This window comes from Amblyomma mixtum, chromosome 2 (assembly GCF_055824585.1).
Source record: "Amblyomma mixtum isolate Tamu chromosome 2, ASM5582458v1, whole genome shotgun sequence".
Taxonomy (NCBI): Eukaryota; Metazoa; Arthropoda; class Arachnida; order Ixodida; family Ixodidae; genus Amblyomma; species Amblyomma mixtum.
Window position 1 is genome coordinate 308,877,312 of NC_143013.1, and position 16,629 is coordinate 308,893,940.

Sequence of the window (16,629 nt, forward strand, 5' to 3'; positions counted from 1 at the left end):
CGGCACATGAAGAGAGTGCTGGAGAAAGTATGAACCACTAGTAAACGCCACCGATGGTCGCTCTTGTAGAAGTGGCTAATAATCGATAAAAAAATGCTTGAGAAGGGGTTAAGAGACTACTTAAAAGCAAAAGTCAGCTTTATCAAGCCTACTCCCTGCATGGCTTACATGGATAAACAGCTGTGCAGGCCGTTTCACAAAATCTTAACGCATGCCGTAGGCAGGCCAGTAAATGATCATAGCAGCTAGTACACGAAGGTTCGGTTTGCATTATCGATCAGGCCACAGCATGATGGAACGCTCAATGTATAGCGATCCACTTCCACGCACGCTTTCGCTTGCAATCTTGCCAGTGTGCAAGAGCACTGTACGCACGCACGCACGCACGCACGCACGCACGCACGCACGCACGCACGCACGCACGCACGCACGCACGCACGCACGCACGCACGCACGCACGCACGCACGCACGCACGCACGCACGCACGCACGCACGCACGTGTGTGTGCGTGTGCGCGTGTGCGTGGTGTGCGTGCGCGTGTGCGTGCGCGTGCGCGTGCGTGCGTGCGTGCGTGCATGCGTGCGCGCGCGCGTTTCTGAGTACGCTTTTCATTGCTTTAAGTATGTTAGTTTGCAGATTTCAAAACATGAAAATTTGATCGTGATAGACAGAAAAATGGGTGCCAGAAGCAATGCCAAGAAGAATGCACGCAAACTAGAGAGTGGCAAGAAAATGCTGATGGCGGCAGCGGAAGGCAGAGAGGAGTGCAAACATTTTATATGCACGCATGTATGCTTAGCGCCTAGATGAGATAAAGTACAAATAAAATATGCTCAATCCGACCTCAAAGGGACACTAAGCACAACTCCATCCAGTTCTTTATTGCTTTCTGAAGACGGATTGTTCGCACTTTTTGAAGCTCTTTTGATATTTGTTCGACAGCGAAAGCCGTATGCAGTCTAAGAAGTTCAGAATTAAAATTATTTTTTTCCTCCGCCGCTCAATTCAATCACGCGATGATGACGTCGAGTGCATTAGGGACTCCGTGATCACTTGTTGCGTATGGCGGTGCGGTCAAGCCTCAGAGGTCCGCGTAGATAAAGCACTCGAGACCATTGTTGTTCACTTATGGAGTGGAATTTTGGTGGTAATACTGCTATTTAATTTTTTTTTAGTTCGTAACCAGCAGTCAGATAGGTGCTAACCCTGAGCAAAATCGTTTCTAGCGTGCCCGCAGCTGGCCTAGCGCGAGCGCTCCGTCCCGCGGCAATGCCCGCTCACCGTCATCTTTTACGTTGCACAAATCCGTGCTTTCACACTGCTTCGAAATTTTGAAACATTCTCTGGGGCCTTTTAGTCTTTCTAGTGCACAAAAGGCCTGTTTATTTTAGTGAAATTAGCCCTCTAATAGAACGCGCTTATTCATCGATATAGCTTAATTTCAATTTGGCGCTATGCAGTGTCCCCTAACAGAAGCACAGGGAACAAATTCTGGTTGCATGTCTGTTGCGAAGCAGCAAAAAATTCACTCGCTAGTCTCTCTCATTCACAAAGGTCATTTGTGACGTGTCATTATAAGTGCACTAGATAAAAAATTCTGGAAAGATGAAAGTTTTGTCCGAGTCACAATTCCAATATATATAGTAGGCGTTGCAGTTCTTGTTGCGTCTTTATAGCTTCGCAAAGTTACTCACATTAGGCAAATAGTGGTACAAGAACTACGGCCATTTTTGCTCAACTTATGGTGTGGTTGCGACCACGGAGTAGAATTACTTACCCAACAACAGGCGAGAACTTTATCAGTGGGCTCACGGCAGCTGGCGACGCCAGTGACAACAGAACAGCCGCCCTTGCGGGGTTTGTTCGAGAGCAGCGAAAACCGGAGGGGGTTGCGTGGTGTTACAGCCCCCGAAGAAGGTGCTCCTCGCAAAAGAACCCTCGACCACGTTAGTTAGACAGCGTTCATAGCGATTAGTGTGTCCTTGCTGAAGGCTGCAGCTGGCTCGATGAGTATGGGGACGCACTTAGGAGTATTCAATGGCGACGACACTGCCTCTCATAAACGTGCCCCCACCAAAGTTGTGACTCTTATGGGGCTACAGAACGTACGAACACTACTGGGAAAGACGGAGACGACAGCACATCTGCCGCATGCTTTTATGCAAAGCCGACATTCGTTGACGATGACAAATAAAGGGCACGATCCGAGTCAAGTAGTTGAAAGTGATGGAATGTTTCTTAGGACGACGAGGAGAGCAATGGCCTTTGAATAGACGGGCCGGAAATTCCCGCCTCTTTTTCCTGAGCACGGCAGAAAGTTAGTTAGTGGGCGAAAGATATTAAGAAGTTTGCGGGGATACGGTGGGCGCAGCTGGCAAAGGACAAGGTGAATTGAAGAGACATGGGTGCCCGCAGTGGGCGCAGTCAGGCTGATGATAATGATGATGATGATGATGAGCGGGTCAAGTGGTCGGCTGCCCCGATTATCCACTTGTTGCCTGGTGTTGACATTGGCGATGGGCCAAGAACCATTTAAGTCTGTTGAAAGGACTTGGTCGGCAGTGGTCCGAGGTTGAATAACCCAGCTGGACTGATCGCTGGCGTATAGTTCATTGCTGACACGCACTACAAGTTTTGACGTAGTGTGCGACATAGGTGGTTAACGTGGCCTATATATGCTGTGGAGGCTCAGACGTGGCCTACACTATCACAAGGTGTTATTTCGCTGTAGTTGAATAGTTTACCCTCTGTCTTCGACAGATAGCGGCTGGGCTCTAAAAGTGTCACACCACCACCACCAGTGGCATTCTTCTGAATGAGAACATGTCCTCAGTCTTAAAAATGGACTATAGGCAGTCCATAGACTTTTTATAGACTCTATTGCCTTCCTATAGATATTTATTTTTTATATTCAGAGTTTATAGACTCTCTATAGACAAAAGTCTACTAAAATGTATGGCCATATATCTATAGATTGTCTAGAGACTGTCTATAGCATTTGTTTTGCCTATAGACATTTCTCCAGGAAAATTAACTTTGGATTTCTGTTGACGCAATATTGAGCATGTGGTGAGCCAACAGGAACTCAATGAAAATTCAATTTTTGTTGAGTTTACACAACACTCACTCAACAGAATTTCTGTGCCCAAAAACTCAACACAAATATGCGTCATAATTTCTGTTGAATTTGTGTTGTTTTTTCTTTGAGAACCCATCAGAAAAATGTTCAACAGTAAGTGCTTTGCAACCATCCGTGGCACTGTGTGCGACTTTATAAGCTGTTCTGACAGGAGAACGAAATGCTATGTTATAAATCAGCTGCTACTTTTGATTCATGCACAAAAAAAAAAACGGTGCGAAATACGGGGACAAACGAGTAACATACCTGACAGTACCAGCGCCACACGTGGAGGTGGTACTGTATCACATTATACATTATAAGAACGCATGCAGCATTTGTTAAATTTTTCGTAAACCGCTCAAAGTAACTTTCTTGCATAGAAAAAAGTGCTAGTAGTGCAATATGCCCTATCAGGCATACCTACCTCGGATGATTCGTATGTGCGCTAATAAAAAAGGGCGGTTAATTAGTGCTTCATTTATGTTGTTTATGAATGAATCAAGGTCTTCATTCATGCATGTGAACTCGATTACTTCTATTACACATAAAATAAATAAATATGAATAGTGTAATAATTCAATAGTATTAATTGACACAACTTTGCTGATCGGCAGATCTGCGCAGATCCGGACACCCCTGGGTAGGACTGTATAAGGGTTAAGCCAAGATTGCGCTTAAGATGAAACAGATTGCGCTTAAGATATATATATATATATATATATATATATATATATATATATATATATATATATATATAAGAAGGGGGTGAAGATCGGATGGATCCGGTAGAACGTAAACGTAATTCGGTTGACACACGGTATAAAAACAACAACTTTATTCTAACGTTTCGACCAGGGTCTGGCCTGGCCAGGGTCTGGCCAGGGTCTGATCACTCTGACGAAGGCCAGACCCTGGTCGAAACGTTAGAATAAAGTTGTTGTTTTTCTACCGTGTGTCAACCGAATTACGTTTATATATATATATATATATATATATATATATATATATATATATATCCGTTGTGGATTTTTGTGTTAATTTTCTGTTGATTATAGACTGAGTACAAGCTTAAAAGCAACATGTGGTCCATGTGTTGACTTTCAGTTGTGCACGTGGCAATCCGTTTTGAGTAGTATATTCACACGTTTATTGCTACAATTGCCTGACATTCCCAGTCGCGTAGTGCGCCACACTTATGTACAAGCACACGTGTGTATATATATATATATATATATATGAGAGAAGCCAACAGCCACAGAAACCAAGGGGCACAGGGTATATATATATATATATATATATATATATATATATATATATATATATATATATATATATATATATATATATATATATATATATATATATTGTAAAGAGGAAGACGCTCACCGATGCTTTCGCGCTTGTTGACACCGGTGCTGCTGTATCTGTACTCAGTGCAAAATTGTGCCGCCAGTTACGAAAAGTGATGACTCCGCTATCTGGTTTTATGCTTCGCGCCGCTAATTCGCAAATTATCGCGCCTTTGGGGGCCTGTACAGCTCGAATTACTATTCAGGACGTTCTGTACGTTCTGTGACGTGGGCGCGAGACCGTTCACGTTTCGCGTTTGAAGCCGTATTACGACCCCTGCGTCCTGTTGACTCCCTACATCGCCAGGATGGCTCTTTTTCCCCCGGGGGCCAATGTAAAGAGGAAGACGCTTCGCAGACGGAGCAACAGAACCGATGCGCGGCGCGAGGCGAGAAGACGACGATCGGCAGCTGAAGCAGCAGAACTGACGCGCGGCAAAAGCATCAACTGTTCCGGGACCGGACCTGCCCTTGCCCGCTCTAACCGGCCTTAACAACCAGTCATCGCTTGCCAATAAAAGCCGCTAATATATATATATATATATATATATAACGTTAAAAGAACAGTCGCGTTTGTCGTAATACTGTACCTAAACTAGTAAACTGGGCCATTGGAACCCCTACTGAATACTATATATATATATATATATATATATATATATATATATATATATATATATATATATATATATATATATATATATATATATATATATATATATATATATACACGTGTGCTTGTAGCAATTGTAGCAATAAACGTGTGAATATACTACTCAAAACGGATTTCCACGTGTACAACTGAAAGTCAACACATGGACCACATGTTGCTTTTAAGCTTGTACTCAGTCTATAATCAACAGAAAATTAACACAAAAATCCACAACGGAATTTCGACTCAAACACATAGGCCAATTTTCAACACATGCTCAATGTTCATCAACAAAAATGCCACAGAATTTCCACAGCTTTTAAACAGTGCTTATTGAAGCAATTTCACAAAAATTCCACAGAACTTTAACACCAGTTTTTGTAAGGGTAGTGCTTGCGTCCGGTACGCATCTAGTTTTCAGCGCTTCCGTCGAAGTGTCAAAATGAATGGATGACTCTAAGCAGCGCTAAGTCTACCATTACAATGACACGTCTAACTTCGTCAACGGCGTTAGGAGTTGGGCGATGCGCTAAAAGTTCTCGGCAAATGGTCGGTGAAACGCGCGTAGTTCCAGGAATCTGCGCATAGCTTTCATGTCGGCTGGCTGCAGTAACTGCGCAATAGCAGCGGTTTTCTAAGTGTACTCCATCCTTAATTGCGATGTGGGGAAAGAAACACTAGCTCCTTGTACTTATTCTGACTATTCCTATTTGCATGTTTTTTTTTTGTTGCCGAAGCAACACTACGCTATATATAGGTGTGAGCTATTTCGCGGAGCCCCGGAGAGCTCCAACTGCGCATGCGCGAGGAGCGAGTATGAGACAGTTACTGCGTAATCTCCTTTCCTCAGATAAAATTTTCACTTTCTTCATTACGGCCCCTCTTTCTCTTTTTAGAGCGCAGCTCTTTGGCGTCCGTTCCTGGGTTTCGCGTCGTCGTCGGCGTTGTCGTCGGCCTCGTAACCAGCTCCGCCCCCCTTTCATCCTCCCAGCGCTAGCAGCGACCGACTGATACCGCTGGATGCCGCTGACGCCGCTAGAGAGTCAAGATAACGTGACTGCATAGAACACCGTCGCCGCCATGCAGAAAGAGGAGGAAAGGGTCCCCCCCCCCTGTTCTTGTGTGGCGGATAGGGTGCTCTTCAGTTGCCGACGCGCCGGTTATTTCACGTAGGCCCCGGCACGTCGACGAATACGTGACCACCTTCCCACGGCTAGACCTGGTTCTTAGCGCTGCGGAAGCGAGGGTATCATATTGTTTGTGTCGGCATCGGCGGCGTTGTCCCTGAAACCAACTCCGCAGCTGGGGTTGACTCACTATCGGCGTCAGCGGCATCAGTCAGTCGCTGCTATCTCTTCCCTCCTCCCTTTATCGTGTTGTCCGCTTGCTGCGCGCGCTTCTGCCCCCATCGTTTGCCGCTGGGTGTACACGCCGCACCCCTCCCCCCTCTTCCTGCAAAAAATAAAAAAAAAAAATTCTGTGATAGCGCATACATGTGTTGCTCGATTTCTTTGCCTCAATCTATCGAAAAGGTGAAACAGCTTATTTGCTGCGCTCAAATTTCGCATTAGGATTTAACGTAATCGTCGGTAATTTTTCTTTCACGCCCACTTCCTCCCTCCCTCTACAAACGGATGACGGGTGTCCACCGAGATACCGAAGTACTGCTACTATTGAAGTTGTAAAGCAACATAGGATCTTAGGAGTGACATTCTCGTCTGATATGAAATGGACACACCGCATCGATTTCTTGCGCAAATCACTATCATCGGCCGGCTGCGGGAGCACTTGCCAGATGCCGACATTATCTCCCGGAAAAAACAAAGGTTCACATTTACCATGCATTATTCACATCACATTTAAACTATTGCTCGTTTGTTTGGGGAACAACAACGATCAGTCACATTAACGCAATTTTCCTTCTACAGAAAAAAACGCTTCGTAATATTGCTAATGTACCGTACTACCATCCGGCAGAAGAATTGTTTATGAAGTATAAAATAATAAACGCAGAACATTATCTAGAGTTTGGCTTACTGCATACTTTCTTTTACGCAAATAATGCCCTTCAAACGTTTTTAAAGAGTACCGCAAGTTTACGTAAACAAAAAAGCGATGGTCGTACTCGCAGTTGTGACAAATGGTTTGTACCACACCGGCGTACCGATTATCTCTGTCAGTCCCTACAATCCGTGCTTCCATTTCTACTCAACGATTATGAAAAGAAGGATGTATATTTGGAGACCTACAGTAAAAAAACAACTGCGACAACATTTTGTAACCTACTAAACAACCTGTGTACAATAATCATGTTAACTTTGTATTAGAGTACGACTAAGATATGTGAATTCCGCAATGTTTTCTGATGTTCGGGGTTAATTGAGGTAGGACGCCGATCACCTGAACTTCTCATTAACAACGATTGTTTTGTTATTTGCTAACTATTGTACTATATAGTTGTTCGAATGATTATTTGAAGATGTGTACTCACACTGTAACTGAGTCTGTAACCACTGCTGCCTTGTATGGGCCCCCAGGCCGCGGTGGCTCAGTGGCTATGGTGCTCGGCTGCTGGCCCGAAAGACGCGGGTTCGATCCCGGCCGCGGCGGTTGAATTTCTTTGGAGGAGAAATTCGAGGCCCGTGTACTGTGCGATGTCAGTGCACGTTAAAGAACCCCAGCTGGTCGAAATTTCCGGAGCCCTCCACTACGGCGTCTCTCATAGCCTTAGTCGCTTTGGGACGTTAAACCCCATAAACCAACAAACCAGCACCTTTCAAGCTGTCGCCGAACAGCTTTTCCGCCTGGGGGATTTCAACCTCGAGTTGAAAATAAATAAATTGAATTGATATGTGGACAGTTACAGCGTAATTTCCTTTCCTCAAATACAATTTTCTTTTTATTCATTACGGCCCCTCTTTCATTTCCTTCTTTCACTCCGACTTCCTCCCTTCCTGTACGGTGCGGTTCAGGTGTCCAAGATGACAGAGAATTACTGCGCCGCTTCCTTTCCTCAAAAAGCGTTGCGTTCAAAGGGCAAGGCATCGCGCCGAACAGGTGGTGGCATTTCGTGGACTCCCTGGCAGCGCTACAACCCGCTGTAGCGTTCCACTCCTAAAGGCGGAGCTTAAGCGTCATGAATTAGCAGTTAATTAGTGTTTAGTCATTACTCAGAAATTAACAATTAATTAGTAATTTGTCATTACTTAGTAATTAGTACTTAATTATGTGCGACGTCATCCAGTGGTGACGTCACCAGTGCCACAGGCAGTCAAAGTGGTGCGGAAAACGCTTTCGCCTCTACGCACTTTAGGCAGTCAAAGTGCCCCCTGAGGTGCCGCCGCCGCTGCGATTGCCGTGACGTTGCTTCCGCAATTCTACTCGGGATGGCCATTGGTCAAACCGCAGCCAATTTCAAGGCGGAAGCCTCTAATGCCTCATCGTTGTAAGCAGGAGTTGGCGACAGAAATGTCACGCTTTTACATTGGTCGAAATGGTCGTGACGTCACAGTGCGCGAATTTCAAACGGGGCCAATTGTACTTTGGCTGGTAGCCATGCAACCAATTAAAGGAATCGTATAGTGATGCTTCAAGTAAGTGGAACATAGTTTAGTTAATTGCTTAATTAACCAATTATCCCAATCAACCTTTCTAATCAGTTCAGATAAATAAATAAGACCGAGTAGGAAATTGGTCGAGCTGGGGAATCGAACCAAGGTCTCCGGAGTGCGAGACGAGCACGCTACCACTCCGCCTCACCAGATGGATGGTTTAGAATGAACAAAGGCGCGTATAGTGAATACGGTGTGTTCGTTCACTCCCATCTTCCTCCCTTCCCGTTACGGCGAGGTTCAGGTGTCCACCGAGTTGTGCGAGACAGATACATTTCCCTTCGTCAAAAACCAATTTATCGACGATCAAGGCGCAGAGCCGAACGGGCGATGGCGTTCTGTGGACTCCCTGGCGGCGTTGCAAGAAGCTGTAGCGTTCGACTCTTAGAGGCGAAGCTTCTTAACAACACATCAGTGACACGAGCAGCAACACCGCGCTTAAGGCTTTCGCCTCACTGCACTTTAGGTCAACAAAGTGCCCCCCTGAGTTTTTTCAGAACATCGCTTATCTTGGCAGAACTTCGGAACAATTCATACCCATAAATTCTAGACAAGCGCATTTGTCCACTAAAAATAACTTATGAACGCAATTATTTCCTGTATCGTAAGATTTCACTAGCACAATCAATATATATCCGCAGACCTTTCCTCCGCAGGCTTGCGTTTTGTTGCTATAACCGTTTTCGCAATCGTCTAAAGCGCTTCCCGTTGGTTTTCTATGGCAGTCTTAACTACTCGATGAGAGCGATGGACAAACTTTAAAAGAAAGATTTTGCTAGGCATTGGAACAATCGACCATTAACAATTACCTTCAATATTTAAATATCAGTACCTTACAATATTTCAATATGCATAACTGATGTACAAGAATCTTGGACCTGTAACTGAGGCATCCACTATGCGCTCGTGCCTTGGATCTTTTTCCGTTCGATCGACTGAACTTTTCTAGTCCTTGCCATCAATCGTTCGCGGTAACAGCAGCCCAGCTATATATCAAGAGAAGCAGATTAAGGCACCCCGTTGTGACATCTGCAGGAAAGCCTGTAAAGAAGAGAACTGTAACCGAAAGCCAACCGAAGGAAATCGGCGGGCCTGTAAAGCACTCGACACATGCGTGGGCTTGCGTGTAACGTGCCGTTAGAGAATGGCAGCGCTTGCGAGTTTCATGCCATTAAAAAAATGGCTGAGAGGAACACGTTGAAATCGCCAGAGCAATGAACTTCGCATCATCTCATAGTCATTCATAACATTTGCGATTGCATAAAAGGAACCTGATAAAGTGTTGGCTCTCGGTTCGATGTTTATAAACCCACAGAAACACACTGGTGAGCGTGTATATCGTTAGTGGTGTTGGCTTTAAAAACATCCTTTGTTGTAAGATTTGTGTATTATTCTTCCCAGAATGTTCATGGCGAGTGATGTCTAAGCAGGAGTACATACAGTAGTATTTTTCTGCTTATTGAAGGTTTTATCGACACTTTTTTCAGTGGAGGTAAAGACTGGAACGACAGCGGGACTACACACCGTACTGTCTCACGCATAAGACCTCCAATAAGAGGGCTCATATTTCGACGAATAAAAACTTCAAGGATTACAAACAGGCTCTTTCCCAAACCTACATATACTAAACAAAATGCACCCTACGATATACACGAACAAATGTCCCTGGTGCGACGAAAAACCTACACTATACCACATCACATGGGCCTGCCAAAACATAGACGTGGTCCCCAAAATACAAAACCCGAGTGCGGAGCAGTGGGAGACTCTGCTGTCCAGCGACCGCTGCGAAGACCAACAAGGTCTGGTACAGCGAGCTCAACGGGCGGCAGTGGCCAGCGGAGCCCTGGACTGAGGGCAACCGACCACTGATTAGAGGCGGACGACTTCGACAGAGAAGGCTCCTGGGGGTAGAACCAAGACGTCTCTGAAGATGCCCCCAAACCGCAGGAAAAACCATTAGTGTAAATAAAGTTTTCCCTTCCTTCCTTCAAGGAGGTCCTTGTGAGGAGTGTTGAAGTGTGCGAAACATTCGCACCCGCTAAATGAAGGGTGTGGTGAAGAAAGAAAGGGAAGGGAAAACTTGAAAAATGAAGGAAGTGGGTTTTAAATTAAACACTCTCGTTATATGTGCCAGCGTACGCAGAGAACTGCTCCTACGCATACAGAGAGCATTTTACCGTTTGCTTTTAGCCTTCTTGTGTAATTGCGTATATGGAAAGCAGTTCAGCCTTCGCACTGTCGAGGAGGAGAGCCCGTTGTGACATCTGGCGGTGCGGGCAGATCACTTTTATTTCTCTTTCTTTTTATAAGCTCTTTCTAACGTCTGCCGAGGAGGAGGGCGGTAAATCTTCTATTGTGGGCATAGGGTTAGAATGTAGAAGGTCACAGCGGGCAGACTCCTTCTTTCATCATTCCATTGGAAGCCGCGGCTGCCTAGGTCATTGCCATCAGAGTCTGTGTGGGCGGATTCCTTCCTTCATCATTCCATTGGAAGCAGCAGCTGCCTTGGTCATTGTCATCAGGATCTGTCTGGCGAGTTCATGTTTGACCTTCGAGAAGGAAGCGTAATGTCACCATGTGCGTCATCATGCTGACATTTCATACTTTTATCAATTTTTCAGAGCCGACCTCTTTTCGTTATGACGTTTTGGCGTGTTTGAGGCCGTTAGCGGTCGTTAGCGGCCGTAAAACGAGGGGCGCTGGGCAAGATCTGAAGTGGAGGCTTAGTTGCACCTCCTCTAGTGCGCGGGCTGTTCCCGAAGGAATAGCGTTCCATCGCTGTTGTCCGCGGGCTGATCCCCAGGCGGCGGAGCGTTCGTAATCGGCAGAAAAAGCTCGCTTTCGGGTTAGGACGCCGTGCACTGCAAGAAAAGGTGTTCAGAGCTATCCCCTTACCGCAGTGCACCCACCTCGCGGACATTCTTTTGCGGCGCGGTAGCCTTTTCTTAGAATCAGGTTCAAGGCACGAATAAAATATTTATAGACAAGAGTGCAAAGTTTCGTTTTCTCTTCACAGTTTATTCTAAGGCGACATATCGCCGCGGGCAGCTATTTGCCTATCCCTCTGAATAGTGTCATAAAGCACGTCACTTGAATTTGAACGATATCAAGAACATTGCACGCTAGGAAACTATGCACATACAGAAACTAAAAAGACGAACAGTTGATAAATGCCTCCGACATTTGAAGGTTCCGCCTACGCCTCCGATGTTTGCAGGCGGGCGCTGCGGACGGCTCGTTCATTTCGAGGAATGTGTAGCATGTGGTTTGCTATGTGGGGTTTAACATCCCGAAGCAACACATTGGCTATGTGGGCCGCCGTAGTGGAGGGCTTCGGATTAAATACGCTCACCTGGAGTTCTTTAACATGCACTGGCATCGCAAACCGCACGGGCGTTTTTACATTTCGCCTCCATCGAAACGTGATCGCCACGGCTGGGATTCGACCCAGCGACCATGGGATCAACAGTTGAACACCGAAGGCATTTTGTCACCATGGCGAGTTGTTTCCAAGGAGTGTGTGAAGCCTAACATAACAAGGGACGTCACCCATCACTGACCCACGACGCATCGAAAGTGAACTGCCCTGGAAAGATGCAATTTTACGCGGCAGATGAGAAAAGAACAACTTCTCGGGCGAAGTGAATACAGAAATACGCCCTCATCACCTCGTTCCTCTACGCGACATCTTCATTTGACTACTGTAAAATGTAAGCAGCGCTATAAAAAGATAACAAAAATGAAGTGCCAGCATACTTTGTGGAAAAATTGGCTGAAGGCTTAGCTTGGTTAAGCCTGGCTGATTGCGAAAGCAATAACACCTGGCTGCGCTTGGTTCTGCTGGTAGTTTCGTTTCTCGAATTTCCGCGTAGTAGACTCGAACTCGCCAACTCTTATCTCTTGTTCTTCCCGTCGCTGAGCCACGATGTCACCGTCTCGAATCACCACAATGCTCTCCTCTTTCTTCTTGGCTGTACACTGCACTCTTCTTTTAGCAAGCCGCTCTTCTTTCTGGTCCGGCGTTTCTTCCGCACGGCGTTTTCTTCTCTTGTGATTATATCGCTCCGCACTACTCATAGATTCTTCTTCGGCATTAAGGAAAATCAAGTTAATTAATTAATTAAATAAATAAATATTAATTAGTTAAATTAACGAGCCTCCCTTGATGAAACGAGTTGGGCCCCCAGCTCTCCTCTTGTGACGGCACGCGGTCACGTGGTAGCGCGCCGCAGCTGCGCCGGAGCGAAGGATGAACCTCCATCGATGGCAGAAAAGTGCAAGCAGTATTGCTTTCGCAATAAAACTGTTTTCCCCCTTTTCTTTTCGACGCGGCCGACCATCGTCATAATCGGGGGTCAAGGCAGCACCGGCTGGGCGAGGAGAAAATCTCCCTCATGGGGGAACCGAAGCAGCGACGGGAGCGCCACCTCGAAGGTTACGCGGAACTCCGCGGAGCCGGTGAGAGTCTCTTCGGGATCCGGCCAGCGTCACGAGCGCTAGCAGCTGCACGCTGTCGTCACCTTCCACGGCAGGCGCACGGGGATCCGTCGTGCCTTACCGCGGGACTTCTGGTTCCAGGCAGCGAAGCGAGCGCAGCAAACGCGCGCTCTAGTCACCTCCCCCAGAAAATGCTTCGGGATGGCTTTACCGCAAGAATGCGGCGCGCACGGGAAAACCCGGCCGCCATGGTCAGCGCTTACAAACATTCGCCGCCGATACCTCCGAAGTCGCGCCACTGCCTCTTCCGGCAAGTCGGAAACCCTTCTTACGTAGCTGCTATATCCGAGGAATGCCTCGTTGGTGTTGTGTAGCTAGCTGGCCCGCTCTGAGTATTAACTACGAGGGGGTACCCAAAAGAAACCGGACTAAATTTTTTGGTCGGCAAAGCTTCTGTGGTAACGCGTTTTGTCACTAGGAGCGCATAGAACGAACATTCCAGAGTCAGTTAGCCCAGTGCCGTCGTTGAAGGAGGTCAGACTAGTTTAGGCAGGGTTTTAGAGTGACGACTGTTTTGTGTGAATGTCGTTTTTGCAATGGCTGATTTTCGTGAACAGCGTGCGCCGGTGAAAGTCTGACTTTTGCTCAGAAAAAGTTGAATGGAAACTCTTGAAATATTATGAAAGACCTACAAGGACGATGCTATGGGGACAACTCAAGTGTTCCTGAATCGAATCCTGAATCAAAGCAACAATCATGACAATGGAAAACTTCAAATTCACCTCGCCTCAAAAAAGCTCGTCAGGTGAAACCAAACCTCAAAACATTGCTGATTTGTTTTTTCGACGTGAGAGGAGTCGTCCATTGAGAATTTGTTCCGCAGGGTCAGACAGTTAGCCAGGCTTTCTACTTGGATGTTTTGAAAAGATTGGGCAACAGTGTGCGGTGGAAGCGGCCAGATTTGTGGCGGTCGGGTGACTGGTTTTTCCATCATAGCAATGCCCCTGCTCACACAGCCCTGTCTATACGACAATTTTGGACCAAAAATGGCACCACCCCTATTCCTCACCCCTCATACTCTCCCGACCTTGCCCCGTGCTACTTTCTTTGTTTCCTAGAATGAAAAAATAGGTGAATGGAAAGTGTTTCGCTGATGTTGCTGAGGTGAAGAAGAAAACGACGGAGGCACTGTCAAGCATAACAAAAGATGAATTTAAACAATGTTTTGAAAAATGAAATGAAAGATTCGACAAGCGTATCATTGCAAGTGGGGAATACTTTGAAGGAGATCGAAGGTCTGTGCTTAAAATGTGAACAAATCAGTTCAAACAAAATCAAGTCCGGTTTCTTTTGGGTACCCCCTCGTACAAGTGTAATAAATAGCATATGAATGTTCCCACTTTGTCGTCCCTCCCTTTGTTCCCTCGAGCACGAACCCCTCCGCGGTTGGCGAGCGGAAACGCTGCATCCGCGGAGTGGGAGTACGAGGGCGGAAGGTTGTACCCCAACAATATTTCCACAACCTGAAATGGGGAGTCGTACAAAGCTTCATGTATCCGCAAAAGTGTCAGGTACGACAGGTTGTACGTGACCTTTTATTAAATATGCCTTCAAAATTCAAAGCACTTATCCGTCAAATCGCTTCGAATGCCACGCTGTTTGTTTCTCGCTCTCTTTTACTCGAAACCAGATTCAGGCTGCAGCCGCAGTAGCTTCAAAACCGGCTGTACTATCGGGGACAAAAGTTTGCGGGACTTGAGTTCACGTAAAAACGTTCATTGTAGCTTCACCTCGCTACACAGTCACCTGGCATTGTTATCCCAGGAAGGAGCATTTAGGCTTTTAACACCTTGATAAAATATCAGGCGACTAGGTAGCGAAGTAAAGCTACACAAACGTTTTTCCAAGAACTTACGTCCCGTAGACTTTTGTTTCCGTTGTGGATTGAAACACTGCCTAAAAAGAAGAGGATAAAGAAAGGGACAGAAAACTTCAATTTAGCCAAAAGAAGAATTTGAAGAAGCTTGGAGATTGATGCCCCAATAATAAGCGCATTAAAAAATAATAGAGGAGGCGCTGCCTCTGTCCAGGGCTCCGCTGGAAGCAGCTGACTTGTGGACTAGGCAGATGATCCAAGCTTGCTGGTCCGGGTTATCGCTGATTAGGGCAGTCTCCCACTGCTCGTGTGTCAGGTATGACACTTTTAACTTTGGGTCTCGTTTGTCCCGGTATTCTCAACAGGTCTGATAAAGGGTGGTGCTTGCTCAGCACAAAGCACAGTAACATGTGTATTTAGTAGGACTAATCTTGTTGTTTAAAATGTGATGATTAGGAAATGAGATCGGTTGTGTTCTCCTCCAGGATACGGCATCCGAGGAAGATAGTTATTTGTGTGATGGTGAGAAATGTCTTCTTTCTAGTATGAGGTGTTCTTAAGGAAAACAACGTTTGCGTAGTCGTGTAGTGTAGGGCCCGTGTAGTAGTTGTATCACGTCGCTGCCTTTTGCGCTGTTTCGTTGACTTAACTTCATGCACCAACTAGACCGCTGAAATGCCCTCTTGGACCATTTACTGGCTGGAATCTAATTGGCATGACGACCTTCTTGAGAAACAGCTCACAAAGACGGTTTGCACATTCAAACAGACATAAGTATTGTTCAGATGTTTAGGGGAATTCCCCTAGATGGAAGATATTTGTAATAAGGAAGTAATTACTCATTTTCATCCACCCAGGCGCAGCCATACGGCTACAAAGGAAAGCTAAACAGCTTCCTCAGAAACTTCGTAGTTTAGGAAGAATTCGTCGTGGTCCGGAGTTCGAACCCGGGACCACCGCTTCATCACAGCATTCACTCTACCAACTGAGATAACCGGGACGGCAAGCTTATGGTAGGGCGAGAGCCTACACAACACCTCCTCCTCCGTTATTTTGTGCAGTTTTTCTTTTTCTCGATTATGAACCAACTAGCCTGCAAGAACGTTCTCCTAAATCATATTTCTTCTACTCTGGGGTCTTTTTTTGTGGGCGCAATCCAAGGAAGAGACTGAAATTACATGCGTAACCTCACCGCAGTGATCACCTGGCAGTCACATGTTTTGGATTACTGTCTGAAGCGCCGGATAGTCCCTCTGCGGGTTCAAGCTCTCTTCGGTCATATGGCACCATCCTAATGCCACGTGAGAACAATATCAAAGGTATATTGAAGTCTGCGCCCATGGTGTTGCGTTTCGTTCCTTTGCCTGTCGTTCTCGTCGTTTTGCGCAGTTTCTTCTTTTCTCGATCATCAACCACGCAGCCCGCATGAACGTTCTAATAAAAAAAGGTGATGGTTGTAAGATGCGCCGCTGCTGCTCTGATGTAAACTTTTCTTGACGCTCGTGACATTAAAGTTGCTTTGAAACGTGTGTGGCTTCGAGGGACAACACAAGTACAAGTTTTTTCATTTACTTCCCGC